The sequence below is a fragment of the Nycticebus coucang genome, chromosome 8, assembly GCF_027406575.1.
Source record: "Nycticebus coucang isolate mNycCou1 chromosome 8, mNycCou1.pri, whole genome shotgun sequence".
In the NCBI taxonomy this organism is placed as follows: Eukaryota; Metazoa; Chordata; class Mammalia; order Primates; family Lorisidae; genus Nycticebus; species Nycticebus coucang.
This window is the reverse complement of record NC_069787.1, coordinates 5,906,907-5,923,764: the sequence shown is the minus strand read 5'-3', so window position 1 is coordinate 5,923,764 and position 16,858 is coordinate 5,906,907. Positions and strand designations below refer to the sequence as shown.

The following is a 16,858-nucleotide window of genomic DNA, read 5'->3' as shown; positions in this document are numbered from 1 at the left end:
TGCAGTTCTGTCCTTGGCTGCTGTTTGTTCCTGAAGCTTCCTGAAATTTTTGTAGGCGTACTGTTGGGTACCACTGACCAGTATAGTCTTTTGTGCCTCCAGAGCAGCGATTCTCAACCTGTGAGTCACGGTCCCTTTTTAACAATGAAAATACATTGCGGCATTAGGAAGTTTGAGAACAGCTCCAGAGGAACAGCTGCACTATGACCACTTTTGGAGAAGAAAGTTGTCACTGTTTTCTTTTCGGCACTTCAGGGCTGCTTCACTTCTGTTGATGGATTTTCACTGGAAAAAAAAAATCCACACTGATGCTTATTCTCTGGATCAAACTGGTAAATCTAGGTTTCGTACTCAGTAACGATGTCAGAAACACATCTAGACTTGCCTCCACTGAATCCGAATAGCTTTTCTTTTCACCATTCATTCAATACAGATATGCTTTTGCTCGTCTGTGAAAGTGTGAGGCACTCATTGGGATGAAACTTTCCTGACTCAAAGGCAATTGTGCAGGATTTTTTTTTTTTTATTTCTAAGTACTTTTATTTAAAAAATATTGAGTTTTACACACATGCACACTCTCACTAATAAGCACATTAAAATACTTTACCATAATAGTTAAGCAGAAGTTTACAACTTCCCTAACTATTCCATGTAGAATATAAAATACCCTTAATGCATTAAAAAAGACAAATTTAAGCATACTTGAAAATAGAATAATCATAAATCAGTAGGTAAGATGCTAAGGTAGAAGCAACAGTCAGCTCAGTAGATAGTGTCTATATTTATTTTCTACCTTTGTAAAACAAGAATTTGAGAATAATAATGGGTAAATATTAATGTAACAATTTTGTTCTGCTGTTTGTCACAATGCCATAAGATAATTGCTACAGGTTTAATTTCAATTTCCCATAACACATTCAGTTTTCTACTTGTTTACAATTAGGTTGTAGGGATACGGATTTCTTATCCATGTTTACTTGAGGGTTTTTTTTTTAAGTGAGTTATTGTCATATCTTAAAATCTAATCTGAAAATAGTAAAAGCAGAAAATGATTTAAAACCTTGATGTTCCTATTCAGAGCATGTAATAAAAGTTAATGGAAAGAGTTAAATGTTACAAACATGTCAGTGTTTTTAAGTATATTCTTTTCTTTAACTTCAAAAATCTTGAATTTCCTTGCTAGAAGGCTTTTTTCCTCAAAGATTCCTTTTAGGCTTACTTTGGTGTTTAGGATCTCCGGTTATAAATGTAGTCTCTCATTTCAACATTCCATAAAGATGACTTCCCCAGTGATGGTATTTGACTAAGTTGCTCCAGAGTCTTAGGGTGTAAACCACAGTTAGCAAGATCCTTATGTACAAGCTCCTTGTCTGGTACTCTGTCCTTCGGTAGGCAAATATTAAACACAGCAGTTGGTTCATGCGGATACAGTCCTACACAGAAAGCCCTGCTCTGTGACGATCTCAGTAGCATGGTCACAGAGTGCAGAGAATGAGGCATGACAGGACCTGTGATTTCCAAACTAAACTGAGCTTTATATCCAGAAAGAGCTTGTGTCTTCACATTTACACTTCGGGCCTTAAGCATTGCATTGTAGCACCTCGGAAAGCCACAGGGGCGAAGATGGTTGGTGGAAGTCCTGCCTGTGGACCTGAGGTAGCAACTAAACTCTTACAGCTCATCAAAAAATTAGGCAACGTTAAGGCGTCAATTCCTTTCACCAACACAACAGACTCAGGTCTGTGATCCATTTCACTTCATGTTTCTCTTTATGTAGCTTGATAGAGAGTATGTCTGGTTTTTTAATTTTATCTTGCACACCCATCTCTTCCAGCCAGGAAAAACCTTCCTCTTCTTCATCCTCATCACTGATTGCTTGCTCCTCCCCATATCCCAAGCTTGTTCCGGATGCTCTCTTCTTAGGGCCACTATCTTTTATTAAAGGCAGAGAAAATTCAATATCTTCATTTTTCATAGCTTCTCTTAAACCTCGAGTTGTAGGAGATATGAGAGCTGTGATCACATCACTTCCTGCTAATCCTGCTGCTGGAATAGGATAGTAAACTGATAGGTACAAATGTAGAAATAGGGGCAAAGTTTTGTCTTCAGCAGATTATAGAGAGAAGTAAAGCTCACAGACCAGTCACTCATTAAAATTTGTTGCAGAGTTTCAACATTTGACCATGGGCTTGTCTTCCCAGTCATTTTCCTATCAGCTCCAGTACGAGGGAACAGTGGTAGCCAAGGGAAGGCAGGGTGGAGCCAATAAATAAGGCTCTGTTAGAAGGCACACCGGAGCTCAGTGGAGAGTTTGGGATCCTGTATACTTTGAGGCAAAGTAACTTCAGTTGCCCTACAATGTTGGATGAGACCTTAGGCCTCTTCCTGTGTTTTCAAATGCTCTGCCCAGGTAAAGGGTTGAGAAGAGGTGAAAAGGAGCCAAGTTTTAATACTCCAGTCCACAGGTAACTCAGTACTTTCTGAGGATGGAATATCAGAATTGGTGTGCAGGATTTTGGACACTGCCAGTGATCCAATCTGAGTGCTGCTTCAGTGTCCTTAAACGTCACTTGATTGATTTTGTGTACCACTTTTTCCACAGTGGTGATGTTTTCCTTAGTCACTGGGTCACTGGATGCCCACTGCTCTTCTCCTTCAGTAAAGTTCAGCCTCTTCTAAATTCCTGAAACCACCAAAAAATTGTTGCACGGTAAGGACTTAAGGTCCCCGAAAGCTAGCAACTGCTCAAGGCTTTGAGACTCTTAATCCATTTTGAAAATCATCATGCAAAAGTGCTCTCTACCCAGCTCCATAGCAGATGCCAACTTAGTACCTTGGACAGAAACAAATGAAGCCCTCCCAGCAACACTGAAACTTGTGCGTTAAATCAGAAATGATGCCATTGTCTACTGCATTTCTTGGAGGTGAAATAATGGACCACAACACAGGCTGTCTCAAAACTTTTGCAGATGGCGGCGCCTGTGGCTCAAGGAGTGGGGCACCAGTCTCATATGCCAGAGGTGGCGGGTTCAAACCCAGCCCTGGCCAAAAAAAAAAAAAAAAAAAAAACTTTTGCAGCGACCTTCATACATAAAACATCCAGAACAGGCAAATCCATAGAGACAGAAAGTAGATTAGTGGTTGCCAAGAGTTGAAAGGATGAAAGAAGGGGGAGTAACTGCTAATATACAGGGCTCAGCAGAAGTAACACCCTTTTGTGCTTGAGTGTGATATTGTTATGTTACAATGGCTCAAATAATGCCTTCTTTTTATGAGCTTGTAATCTATCTTTTATTACAAAATTATAAACATGAAATTCTGTAACATAACAATATTACATTCAAGCACAAAAGGGTGTTACTTCTGCCTCAGCCTGTATATGGAGTTTTGTTTAAGGATGAAAATGTTCTGGAATTAGGCTCAGCGCCTATAGCTCAGTGGCTAGGGTGCCAGCCACATACATCAGAGCTGGCAGGTTCGAATCCAGCCCGGGCCTGCCAAACGATGACAACTACAACCAAAAAATAGCTGGGTGTTGTGGCGGTGCCTGTAGACCCAGCTACTTGGGAGGCTGAGGCAAGAGAATCGCTTAAGCCCAAGAATTTGAGGTTGCTGTGAGCTGTGATGCCACAGCACTCTACCCAGGGCGACATAGTGAGACTCTGTCTCAAAAAAAAAAAAAAAAAAAAAAAGAAAGAAAAGAAAATGTTTTGGAATTAAATAGTGGTGATAGTTGCAAGACTTGTGAATATATTAAAAACCTTTAAACTATACATTTTAAAGGATGAATTCTACAGCATATAAATTATATCTCAATTAAAAAGAGCATATGATGATTAATTTGTTGCTGGCTAATATTTTATTTTGGCCAAGCATGGTGGCTCATGCCTGTAATCCTAGCCCTTTGGGAGACCAGCGTGGGCAACATAGATGTACCCTGTCTCTACAAAATAATTTATAAAAAAGATTAGCCAGGCATGGTGGCACACATCTGTATCCTATCTGCTTATGAGGCTGAGCCAGGAGGAACTCTTGAGCCCAGGAGTTTGAGGCTGCAGTGAGCTATAATTGTGCCACTGCACCCCAGCTCAGGTGACACAGTGAGACCTGTCTCAAAAAATATTTCCTTTTTCTTTCATAGGCATTACTTTTACCAAAAAACTCACCATTATAGTGAGTCAACAGAATCCAATATTCTTACATGTGTACAATACAATGATTTCTCGTTTACAAAATGCTTCATATAGATTAGGTCTATATGGGTATGTCTCCCAGCATCCATGTACACATTTGCTAGCCCTGTGGTAACTAAGAAGAAAAGGTTGGCCAGATACTTTACCAGAGAGCACATTCACTGAATCCTTCTTTAATAATAAACATTTAGAATTTTGCTTGAGTCTAATAGCCTGCAGATTAATTTTGCTATTTTTAGATACAGTCATGCATCGCTTAAAGACAGGAATATGTCCCGAGAAAGGCATGGTTAGGTGATTTTGTCACTGATCATGTTGATCACAGAATACACCAACCTAGAGGGTACAGCCTACTTACTACGCACCTAGGCTATATGCACGGGTCCTCAAACTATGGCCCATGGGCCACATGCAGTGGTGTGATTGTATTTGTTCCCATTTTGTTCTTTTACTTCAAAATAAGGTATGTGCAGTGTGCATAGGAATTTGTTCATAGTTTGTTTTTTTTTAAACTATAGTCCGGCCCTCCAACGGTCTGAGGAACAGTGAACTGGCCCCTGTTTAAAAAGTTTGAGGACCCCTGCTTATGGTATTGCCTGTTTCCTTTAGGCTACAAACCTGTACAGCATGTTATTGTACTGAATATGGAAAGAAACTGTAACACAATGGTAAGTATTTGTACATCTAAGCATAGCAAAGGTATAGTAAGAGCCTTACGGGACCACCCTCAGAAATGCAGTGCATCATTCACAGAAACGTTACTATGTGGTAAGGTATGCTACGACTGTATTGAAAATTCTTGACGGATACAATATGCCAAATTTTGGGTTTAGATCCTCACTTTACCTGCAAGAAATTTTAAAGCCATCAATATTACTTGCGTACCCACAGGCTATAAAATCTGACAGACCAGGCCTTTAAACTATGTACTACCATCTTGAATAAGTCACTTAAACCCTCTAACCTTCAGTTTTTCCAAATTCAACATGAACATATTGTTACTACTTTACAGGACGGGTGTGAAAGTCAATGAATAAGTGTAATATAAATTAAGTATTAGTTGCATGGTAACTAATACCATGGTAGCTATTAATACTATCACATTTCTCATAATTTTTTTCTAAAACCTGAGTTATAAACATTGTATAAATATATTTGCCACAAATGATAAATTAATAAATTGTATTAGTGTGTCTTGAACAAATTTTTTTTTTTTTTTTGGAGATAAGAGTCTCACTTTGTTGCCCTTGGTAGAGTGCTGTGACATCAGAGCTCACAGCAACCTCAAACTCTTGAGTTTAAGTGATTCTCTTGCCTTACCCTCCCAAGTAGCTGGGACTACAGGCACCTGCTACAACGCCTGATTAGTTTTAGAGACAAGGTCTCACTCTGGCTCAGGCTGGTCTTAAACCTGTGAGGTCAGGCAATCCACCTGCCTCAGCCTCCAAGAGTGCTAGTATTACAGGCGTGAGCCACTGAGCCCAGCCAGCTTGGACAATTTTTCAATTTTCTTATTATAAAATATAATATTAAACCCAAGCTCATATCATATACAAAGATTAAAAAACTTAAGTCTTCATGACTATGGATTAAGCAATAGTTTCTTAGATACTATACACTTAAAGCACAAGCAACAAAAGAAAAAATAAATAAAATGAACCTTATCAATATTAAAATCTTGTTGCTTTAAAGGACAATATCAAGAAGATAAAAAGAAAATCCACAGAATATGAGAAAAAAAATTGCAAATCATGTATTTGATAAATATTTATCTAAAGAACTCTTATAATTCAATAATAAGACAACCAAAATCCAAGTAAAAATTAGCAAAAGTGTTGAACAGACATGAAGATATACAAATGGCTAATAAACACTTGAAAAAATGCTCAGCATTATAAAAATGTAAATCAAAACCGTATCACTTTCACATCCACTAGGATGGCTATAATAAAAAAAGACTGACAATAACAAGTGCTTTCAAGGATGTACAGTAATCAGAACCCTCATACGCTGCTGGTTCTGACAGTGTAGTATCAGAATCAAATATACAGTCACTTTGAAAAACAGCCTCGTGGTTCCTTCAGATCTGGCACGGTGGCTAATGCCTGGGAGGCCAAGGAGTGCAGATTACTTGAGCTCACTAGTTGGAGACCAGCCTGAGCAAGAGCAGGACCCTGACTCCACTAAAATAGAAAAACTAGCTGGGTTGTGTGGCATGCGTCTGTAGTCACAACTACTTGGGAGGCTGAGGTAGGAAGATCACTTGAAGCTGGGAGTTTGAGGTTGCTGTGAGCTATGATGACACTATAGCATTCTATCCAGGGTGACAGAGTGAGACTCTGTCTCAACCCTCCCCTAACCCCCCCCCCCAAAACAGTTTCGTGGTTCCTTAGAAGTTTAAAAATAGTTACCATTTGACCAGCAATTCCACTCTTAGAGTAACAAAAACATGTCCACAGAAAAACTGATACACAATGTAGCAGCCACTTTTTCCTAATAGCCAGAAAGTGAAAATAATTATATGTGTATAATCTGTATGTGTATAATCTATACAATGGCATATTATCTGGCAATAATGGAATAAACTGTGGTACGTGCTACAAAATTGATAAGCCTTAAAGGACTTACATTATATAAAAGAAACCAATCACAAAGACTGTAGATGTACACATGGGTGCTGAAGGAAAGAGTCAAATCTTGATGTATTTACATTGCTAAAAATAATAATTTTATAAGCTTAAAACCAATATTCAATTGTTTATTATAAAAAAAGTTAAGAATTAAATTTAAAAAATGATTACAGATGACGGACAAAAGAGAACAGAGACAGGAGAAAAGTAGATCAGAAAAACCCCAAATCTGTGACAAAATGTGGCAGCCCGGAAGCCTGGCCCTTTAAGACAAGGAAACTGTCTTGCTGAAGCTTCACGCCTCCTCCTCAAGACTCTGCAAGCGAGGTCACTGAGAGGCAAGGCTCCCAGGGCTGGGCGAGACTGCCCTCTCAGAGAGAGTGACTACTTTTGCAGTTAGGGAATACAAAACACACTGGAGATAGTATGAATGTCTATACGTCTGTACCTCAAGAGAAAAAAGTCCCTCAAAAAAAGATTAAAAAAAAAAATCTCCTTTCTTCTATCATCTCGATATGGGTAGAAGTGTCAACTTGTCTGAACACAGACTTTCTGAGTGTTAATTGCCAATCCTGTGATTTGTGAACATGGTGTAATTGGGTCTGCTTTGACATTCCACTCCTAGACTATGTTCCCTGTCCCATACTCTATTTGTGTTAAGATCATAAATAACTTACAACAACAATAATAGTAAGAAGTAAATCAGTCTAATTAACATAGTAAAAAAATAGCTTAGTTAAAAAATACAAGCCCACCAAAAACCATGACATAAGGGTTTAGTCTTCCCTATTAAATTGATGATTAAAACAATGATGTGTACAAAACAGAACTAGCCTAGAATGACTCCATGAGACCTCATGCTTAAAGGTGGTCAGCCATCCTGACCCAACTACTCTAAACTTTCTGTGTTCTGACTTTTTCATTTTTCCTTCATCCTCTTGTCTCCACCAGTCACTAAAAAAAACTCGTGATACAATTTGGGACTGGTCGCAACAAAAGACTGCATATTATATGATTCCATTTAAACTAAAAATCCAGAAGAGACAAATTTATAAAGACAGAAAGTAAATTAGTGGTTGCCCAGGGCTAGAGATGACAGCTAACGGTGCAGAGTCTTTCCAGGATAAGGAATAACGTTTTGGAATTAGACAGCAGCGATGGTTGAACAACCTTGTGACTATACTAAAGCCAAAGAATTCTACATTTTATTGATTTATTTTTGAGACAGCCTCACTCTGTTGCCCAGGCTACAGTGCCATGGTGTCAGTCTAGCTCAAGCAACTTCAAACTCCTGATTTCAAGCGATCTTCCTGCTTCAGCCTCGCAAGTAGCTAGTTAACTACAGGCACATGCCACCTCACCCAGCTAATTTTTTTGTATTTTTAGTAGACACTGTCTCACTCTTGTTCAGACTAGACTTGAACTCCTGAGCTCATATGATCCCTGTGCTTTGGCCTCCCAGAGTGCTAGGATTATAGGCATGAGTGCCCAGCCAAAACTGTACATTTTAAATAGGAATGTGAATTATATCTTAATAAAAGGCTGTTAACTTTTTTTTAAAGAATGAATAAACAGGCGGCGCTTGTGGTTCAGTGAGCAGGGCGCCGGCCCCATATACCAAGGGTGGCGGGTTCAAACCCAGCCCCGGCTGAACTGCAACAAAAAAACAGCCGGGCGTTGTGGCGGGCGCCTGTAGTCCCAGCTACTCCGGAGGCTGAGGCAGGAGAATTGCCTAAGCCCAGGAGTTGAAGGTTGCTGTGAGCTGTGTGACACCACGGCACTCTACCGAGGGTGATAAAGTGAAACTCTGTTTCTACAAAAAAAAAAAAAAAAAAGAATGAATAAACAACAGCCAGCTGCGGTGCCTCAATCCTATAATCCTAGCATCCTGGAAGGCCCAGCTGTGCAGTTGCTTGAGCTCAAGAGTTCAAGGCCAGTCTGAGCAAGAGCAAGATTCTGTCTCTATTAAAAATAGAAAAAACCTTAGCCAGGCATTGTGGCGGGTACCTATATTCCAAGCTACTCAGGAAACTGAGACTGAAGCTTGGGATCACTTGAGCCCAAGAGTTTGAGGTTGCTGTGAGCTATGATGATGCTACAGCACTCTACCCTAGAGTCTTAAAAAAAGGATGAATAAACAACAAAACATTCATGGTATGAGGGGCTGGAACAGAGGTAATGGGTAGTTAGTACTGGGAGTTAGTAATTGGAACAGGTAGTAACTTGGGAGGGAGCCTGAGAAGAGCTTCTGTGTTATAAGAAATTCTATTCTGCTCTTAAACTGGGCGGTGGTTACATGGGAACGTTCTCTGTGATAATTCACTAAATTATAAACTGATGAATTTTAAACTTATATTACAAAAAAAGTTTATTAAAACAAAACAAAACATTATTTAGGCAGGATGTAATGGCTCATACCTATAATCCTAGCACTCTGAGAGGCCGAGGCAATGGACTACTTGAACTGAGCAAAAGTGAAACACTGTCTCTACTAAAAATAGAAAAACTAGCCAAGTGTTATGGCAAGCACCCAGCTACTTGGGAGGTTGAGGCAAGAGAATCACTTGAGCCCAAGAGTTTGAGGTTGCTATGAGATGTGACACCAGAGTACTCTACCCAGGGTGACAAACTGAGACTGTCTCAAAAAAATAAAAACAAAAAACAGTATTTATAAAAACCATTTTTTGCAGGTACTAAAAAAGTTTCCTGTATCACTAAGCCAAAGAAACTATTGTCCACACTTCCCTTCGATCTGCCCAACACTCTCCCTGTGCCACCCTGACACTGTGTGCACAGAGCAATCAGAAATGGCCCTGTCTACAAGGCTCTGGAGGAGGGACTGCTAGCTGCAGAGGAGCAGCACCAGCTGGGTGCTGAGACTGCTCTTCATTAACTTTCAATCTTGCGAGGGCTACAGTTTAAACTCCCCATATTTTGGCTTTGTTACTTGTTTAGGGATATGCTTGTAAATTTTATGATTCCTTTTATAGAGAGATCCAAAAGAACTCTTTACCTGAGAGGGAGATGGGTCACACATGGCAATAATAAATTTAGATTGGGTAAAAAACCTTAAATATTCCTGAGATTTGGTATAAAGATGCTTAACTGCAGAAATGACAGATTAAGGGAAAGGTTTGGGATCCCCTATTCCTGAGCCCATTAGAAAGGAGGTGCGTTCCAGTGGCAATAGGGATAGTTCAGCAATGCTCTTGCTTGAAGGCAAAATCATGCCATGTTGGAACCACTAAGAAATTCTTGAAGTTGTGTGAATTTAGAACCTAAAATTGCCAAAAGATATCAAGGCAGGATAGCCACTTTTTCCCAGAAGCTGAGAATCATTCAGCACACTGATAAAAGGTCAATTTGGTAACAGAACAAAGAAATATTGGATACACTTCTGAGTAGGTGAAGTATTTCCTTTCTATCTTTTCCTGCCTACCTTCTGTGCCTGATGTCATTCTTGGCCTCTGCCTTAGCCTATTTTGTACCCCTTTAACCTGCTCAAGTTGCAAAGAATACAATTGCTTAGTTTATAGTGACACATAAATACCTAACAACACCCAGTTGTGTGTGTTATACTCAGGCTAGGGCACGTGGACTTTACTATTCCAAAGCACTATTAAACTGCTAGTCTAAAGGACTCAGTTAAAACCATGAGAAGCTGGCTCTGTGCCTGTAGCTCTGCAGCTGGGGTGCCAGCCACATACACCGGAGCTGGCAAGTTCTAATCCAGCCCGGGCCTGGCAAACAACAATGACAACTACAACCAAAAAGAAAAAAATAGCCAAGTGCTGTGGCAGGCGCCTATAGTCCTAACTACTTGGGAGGCTGAGGCAAGAGAATCGTTTAAGCCCAAGAGCTGGAGGTTGCTGTGAGCTATGACACCACAGCACTCTACCCAGGGCAACAGCTTGAGACTCTGTCTCAAACAACAACAATTATAGTGTGTCAAACGGTCTGTGAAGCTAGTGAATGATGACCCATGATCATATCAATGTACACAGCTATGATTTAATAAAAAAAAAAAAATTATAAATTTGGACATAAGTCTTCTAGGGGATGGTTGATGGTCTCCAACTCATACTTACGAGGTAAAATCAGCTGTTCCCTTTCATATCCTTTCTAAAGGTTATCATGCTTGTGCAACAGAAATTTATTGTCTAAAAAGTTTAATAAAAGCCATGCTCCTCTGGCCATTTCTTGCCTCCTTGGCTGGTACGAACACACTCCTCTGGGTTCCCACAGTGCCTCCATCTTAGTACTGTCCCCAAGGACCATATTTCCTATTTTTCCTTTTATTCCCAATGCCAGGCACATACAGTAGAACTCCATAGTTGACCACCTCCCTACATGAACAGCTCCTTAAGTTGACCAGATTTTCACAGACTGGACATGCACCACAAGTACAGTAGGCCCAGTTCCTTATTTTGAAACATACATGTTTGTTGTAGCAAACAATCCCAGTTTGCTATAGTCCCTTAGGTGGTCAACTTACAGAGGTTCTACTGTATTAGCCCCACAGTGAATGCTTAGTACACTTAGTGAATGAACACATATTACCTTAGGGAATGAATACAAAGTCTCTATTTTATACAGCCTTTGATCCTAGGACTGTGCCTATACTTGGCTTTATTTTACGCTTGTGCCTGTCTGCTAATGAGACAACATGTTGACCTGCCCTAGCAATTACTGATGACACAGGTGGGTTTAGGGGAAATTCACATATTTTCACCCTGAAATGAGAACCTTCTCTACTCTATAATATGACACTGCTTTAACAGTGTTTTTCTTGGTGGTGGTTGCTGTTTTGCTTTAAAGGAAATACTTCTTAAGAAAAATTTCTTTGGTTTACATACAGTCACTTGCTGAAAGAGGAACAGCTAGTTTGAAGAAGATGCTCATAGCACCGAGTTAATGGGCAATATTAAGCGTTTATAGGTCCTAGCAGGGTCACAAAAAAAAAAAAGTTTCTAGGGCAGTGCCCATAGCTCAGTGGGTAGGGCACTGGCTGGCAGGTTCGAACTCGGCCTGGGCCAGCTAAAACAATAATGCCAATTGCAACAACAACAAAATAGCCGGGCATTGTGGCAGGCACCTGTAGTCTAAGCTACCTGGGAGGCTGAGGTAAGAGAATCGCTTAAGCCCAAGACTTTGAGGTTGCTGTGAGCTGTGATGCCATAGCACTCTACTAAGAGCATCATAGTGAGACTCTGTCTCAAAAAAAAAAAAAAAAAAAGTTTCTAAATCTGTAATTTATTCTGGGGTCTGGTTGTAACATTTTCATGGGATACAGTAATAAACAGGGTAACAGAGTTCACAAGATGGGAAAAAACAGATCATGCAGACCTAGTATGTTACAAATCTCAAACAGAAGTTCCCACTTCTCCTTAACACTCCCAGTGAAATAATGAAGGATGTAAATCCCTAAGTGGGATAAAAGGTTTCAGGCAGCAGGACACCTCTTGCCTGAACTTTTAAACATACCACATCTTCCTTTTATATTTATTATATTTCAGAGGACCATTATAAAGTAAGTGTGGTGAAGGGTCAATGGGCAAAGAGGCTAATCCTCTTTGTGCTATAACCATATCGCAGACAGAAGAACACCATAGGAGGTTGCTGGCTTTAGTAAGTACTTACCCTCTCACCTCTTACAAAGTATTTAAAGCTTATAATGCCAATCTGTTATGCTCCTAAACAATTACTTCTCTTAGTGACCTGTAATTCCACTCTCCAATAAAGTCAATGAAGGATGAAACCTCACCATTATAAATCTGCATCATTTATATCAGAATTGACTAACCAGTTTTTGAATTTTCCAGTTGATAATAAGAGATTTTAAAAAGGTAAAACTGGGCGGTGCCTGTGGATCAGTGAGTAGAGCGCCGGCCCCATATACCAAGGGTAGTGGGTTCGAACCCCGCCCAGCCAAACTGCAACAACAAAAATTAGCCAGGCGTTGTGGCGAGTGCCTCTAGTCCTAGCTACTTGGGAGGCTGAGGCAAGGGAATTGCCTAAGCCCAAAAGCTGACAGTTGCTGTGAGCTGTGATACCACGGCATTCTACCAAGGGCGACAAACTGAGACTGTCTCTAAAAAATAAATAAATAAATAAATAAATAAAAATAAAAAGGTAAAACTATAGCCCTAAATTTCTTGGCACAAAACCAAAGATCCAAAGTCAACAATCATTACCCACAATGATGTCAAACAACAAGATGTTTAAGTGCAGTATGGTTCATAAAGTCTCTGTTCACAGGCAGATTAACCTGCTGGACAACATCTTTTGCCCCACCTGAATTTACCCAGCACTCTCAAATACAAGTCTATGAAGAAACAATTTGCTAAGAGCTTGGCATAGCAACAGACAATAAATTGAATTCCTTCAAATACACAATAGGTGTCTAAATGCACTGCTATTACACAAATTGCTCTAAAAACAAGTGCCTGTTGAAATATACTACATTACAAGGAAGCTTCTCCCAGAAACAGAAAGAGAACAGACTTCAATATTGCAGTCGTGGTGTTTTCTTTAGGACACTCAGACTTACCATGCCACTGGTTTCCTGCAGCTTTATTTACATTTTTCCTGAGCAACCTCACAGCCACAGAGTCCAACCAAAACGGCCAGGGGTTGGTTGAGGGAATTCACAGGCATTTGCTTTCAAACCTTGCCAGTGCAGATTCCATTCACCAAAACCAGACAGAGCTGTTTAAAGATGCCCTCTCTGTGACCCTGCTATGCTGAAGGTCAAGTACACTATCACTCCCCTGTAACCAAGGAAGCAAAATCGACATGTTCCTGCTGTTTCCCCAGCTGCTGAAGCGGTTTGTCTAATACGATTAATTGCTTCTGGGAAAAAATGTACTCTGCTTTGAAAAGTTCTCCCTTCTCCTAGATTATTGCCTTTGCTAAATCTTCTCCCCTCACTCCCCCCACCCCCTTCCCCTTAAAGATTACCTTTCCTCAACTGAAAGCTGGCAAGAATGTTACCATGGAGTCCAACCAACTCAAAACAGTTTTAAAACTGTAAGGAGTGGAGGAGGGACGATTTGGAGAACCTAGAGACACCATGTTCTGCACACAGCATCTTCAACTTCATAGGGCAGTAATTTTTTTATTGTTATTCTTTTGCTATAACCAGTGGCATAATCATAGTTCACTGTAGCCTCAAACGTCTGGGCACAAGCAATCCTCCCACCTCAGCCTCCTGAGTAGCTGAAAGTATAGGCACACACTACTAGGCCTGGCTAATGTTTTGCAGAGATGGGATCTATCTCTATGTTCAGGCTGGTCTCAAATTTCAGTGCTCAAACTATCCTCCCGCTTAGCCTCCGTAGCTGGATAATCTAATATTTTTAATGATATGAGGGTCTCTGCAAGTTTCTCTTTCATTCAAAGGGTAGACAACAACATATGGGCTGTGTTACATACAAAAATGCTCACAGGAATAACAAAACTGGGCTCATTTAACTATATCCACTCAAAATGTGCCAGGCACATGAATACTACAAGACAAAGTTCTGGACTCAGAAGCCTACCCTTCTGGCAAAAAGATGGGCGTATGTAGTCAAAGTATATAATAGGCCCACAGAAGGAGTCTCAGTCCCACCCCTTCCCCAAGGCCTTAAGGAGAGGGAGCTCCTAAAGAGAGGTAGAAGTGGGGCTGAAACGAACACCCAGATTCTTTGGCTTTGAAAACACCTATCACTAAGTTTGTTTGATGTGAGGACTACTTCACAAATAGGAGGTGAATACTGGCCAATCATCAAAGAGCAAAACAAACAAAAGCCTAGGGAAAGGGTACGAGAAAAGACTTTTTTTTTTTTAAATTTCAGGTTAACATGAGGGTACAGACAACTGAGTTTCAATGTTTGCATTGGTTAGGTAGAGTCCCTCTCATAGTTTTGTCCTGCACTCAAGAGGTGTGCCATATACCTTACATTGTGCCCATTAAGTGGAAACACACCAATCCCCTCCCGTCTCCCTTTACCCTCTTCCCCCCAACTTGAATTGAAGTGAGTTTTCTCTTATATGAATATTAGATCATCTACTGTCTTTGTATTAGTATCGAGTATACTGGATATTTGTTTTTCCATTCTTGTGATACTTTACTAAGAAGGGGTTTCAACTCCATCCAGTTTAATACAAAAGATGTAAAATCTCCATCTTTTTATGGCTGAATAGTATTCCATGGTATACATATACCACAGTTTGTTAATCCATTCCTACGTTGGTGGGCATTTCCACATCTTGGTGATTATGAATTGACCTAGGCAGAGCTTGTCTCTAACTGTAGAAGACAATGTCAGCTATTTGCAGTCCTGGCTTCCCTTGGACAAGGGGTGATAAACAATCTGGTGCAAATGTCCTTATGATAAAATGATTTTTTTTTTCCTTCTGGGTAGATGCCTAGTAATGGGAATTGTGAGATCAAATAGAAAGTCCAATTAGAGTTCTTTGAGGATTCTCCATACTTCTTTCCAAAGAGGCTGTACTAGTCTGCAAAGTGATCCCTTCTCTCTGCATCCACGCCAGCAACTACAGCTTTGGGACTTTGTGATGTGGGCTATTCTCACTGGGGTTAGGTGACATCTCAGGGTAGTTGTGATTTGCATTTCTCTGATGATTAGGGACAATGAGCATTTTTCATATGTTTGTTAGCCATTTGTCTTCTTCAGAGAAGGTTCTATTCATGTCTCTTGCATAGTGACAGATGGGGAGAAAACGGTCTAATGGATATTTACTTTTACATAGGGTAGGGAAGGAAGATGAAAGAGATAAACTTTTTTTAAAGTCCATTTTGCTATAAATGACCAATTTCTCCTCCCGAATTTTGTATGTGCACTAACTTAAAACAATCTAAGTTAGATAAACGTCATCCATTTTTTTAAGATTCTAACATAACCTCAGGGACCCTAATATAAAAGGGAAAAATTAATAAAGGAGAAAACAGGGATAATTCTCCTTTTTGAGAAGGTAGAGGAAAAGTCCCTTCAGCTCAACAACTATTTACTTATTTATTTTAGAGACTGTCTCTCTGTCTATTGCCCAGGGTGGAGTGCAGTGGTGCAAACATCGCTTCCTGCAACTGCTAACTCTTGGGCTCAGAGATCTTCCTGCCTCAGCCTCCTGAGTAGTTGGGATTACAGGCACACACCACACCCAGGTGATTTCTTTTTTTAATTTTTTTCTAGAGATGGGTCTCACTATGTTGTACAGGCTGGTCTCAAACTCCTGGTCTCAAGTGATCCTCTTGCCTTGGCTGCCCAAAGTGGTGGGATTATAGTCATGTCCCACTGTGCCCAGACTTCAACAGCTATTTAAAGTTCTAAGAAACATAACACTCTAGTCACTAACTGCAGCCAATAAATGGTGTACAAAAGGAAAGAGATTAATGCCAAGGAAACAAAAACCTCCAAGACCAAACTATTGCAGTCAACTACCTAGTCTGGTCCTGGTAATCCACTTTATACAAATTATCTTAAATAGAGAATGGCTTTATCAAGTGTTATGTCCTGAATTATTCTTCTAGGCAATATAGAATTCCCTCTTTCAGGCTCTGGGTGAGGCAGAGCCTATCTCCAACTGTACAAGACAATGTCAGCTATTTGCAGTCCTGGCTTCCCTTAGACAAGGGGTAGAAGGGCCAGGTGAGGAGGTGGTGTCAGTCAGATGTGCTAGCCTGAGACTGCACTGGTGGTACTGTCCCACCACAGCTTCACCAGACTGCGTCTCTAGTGTGTTCTGGGGTGTTTTCTGAGCTTTAGAGCTGCCTCTCTAGCCTACCTGGCATAATGTTTCATCTATACGTATCTGCCCATCCATTTGTCCAGTCATCTACCCTCACATACATTTTAACTCAATATTCTTTAGGAATCTCATTTCTGTTTAAATCAGCTACAGTTTGTTTGGGTGGTGCCTGTGGCTCAGTCAGTAGGGCGCCGGCCCCATATGCTGAGGGTGGTGGGTTCAGGCCCAGCCCTGGCCAAACTGCAACCAAAAAATAGCCGGGCGTTGTGGCGGGCGCTTGTA

General features: G+C 40.4%; 1 protein-coding gene and 1 pseudogene across 2 annotated transcripts in view; both read right to left on the bottom strand.

Moving 5' to 3' along the window:
• NR2C2 (nuclear receptor subfamily 2 group C member 2) overlaps nucleotides 1-16,858 on the bottom strand; it is a 118,268-nt gene that overhangs the window by 53,770 nt on the left and 47,640 nt on the right. The gene's annotated exons all lie outside the window — the stretch shown is intronic.
• Nucleotides 1,165-10,281, bottom strand: LOC128592318 (protein downstream neighbor of Son-like; annotated as a pseudogene).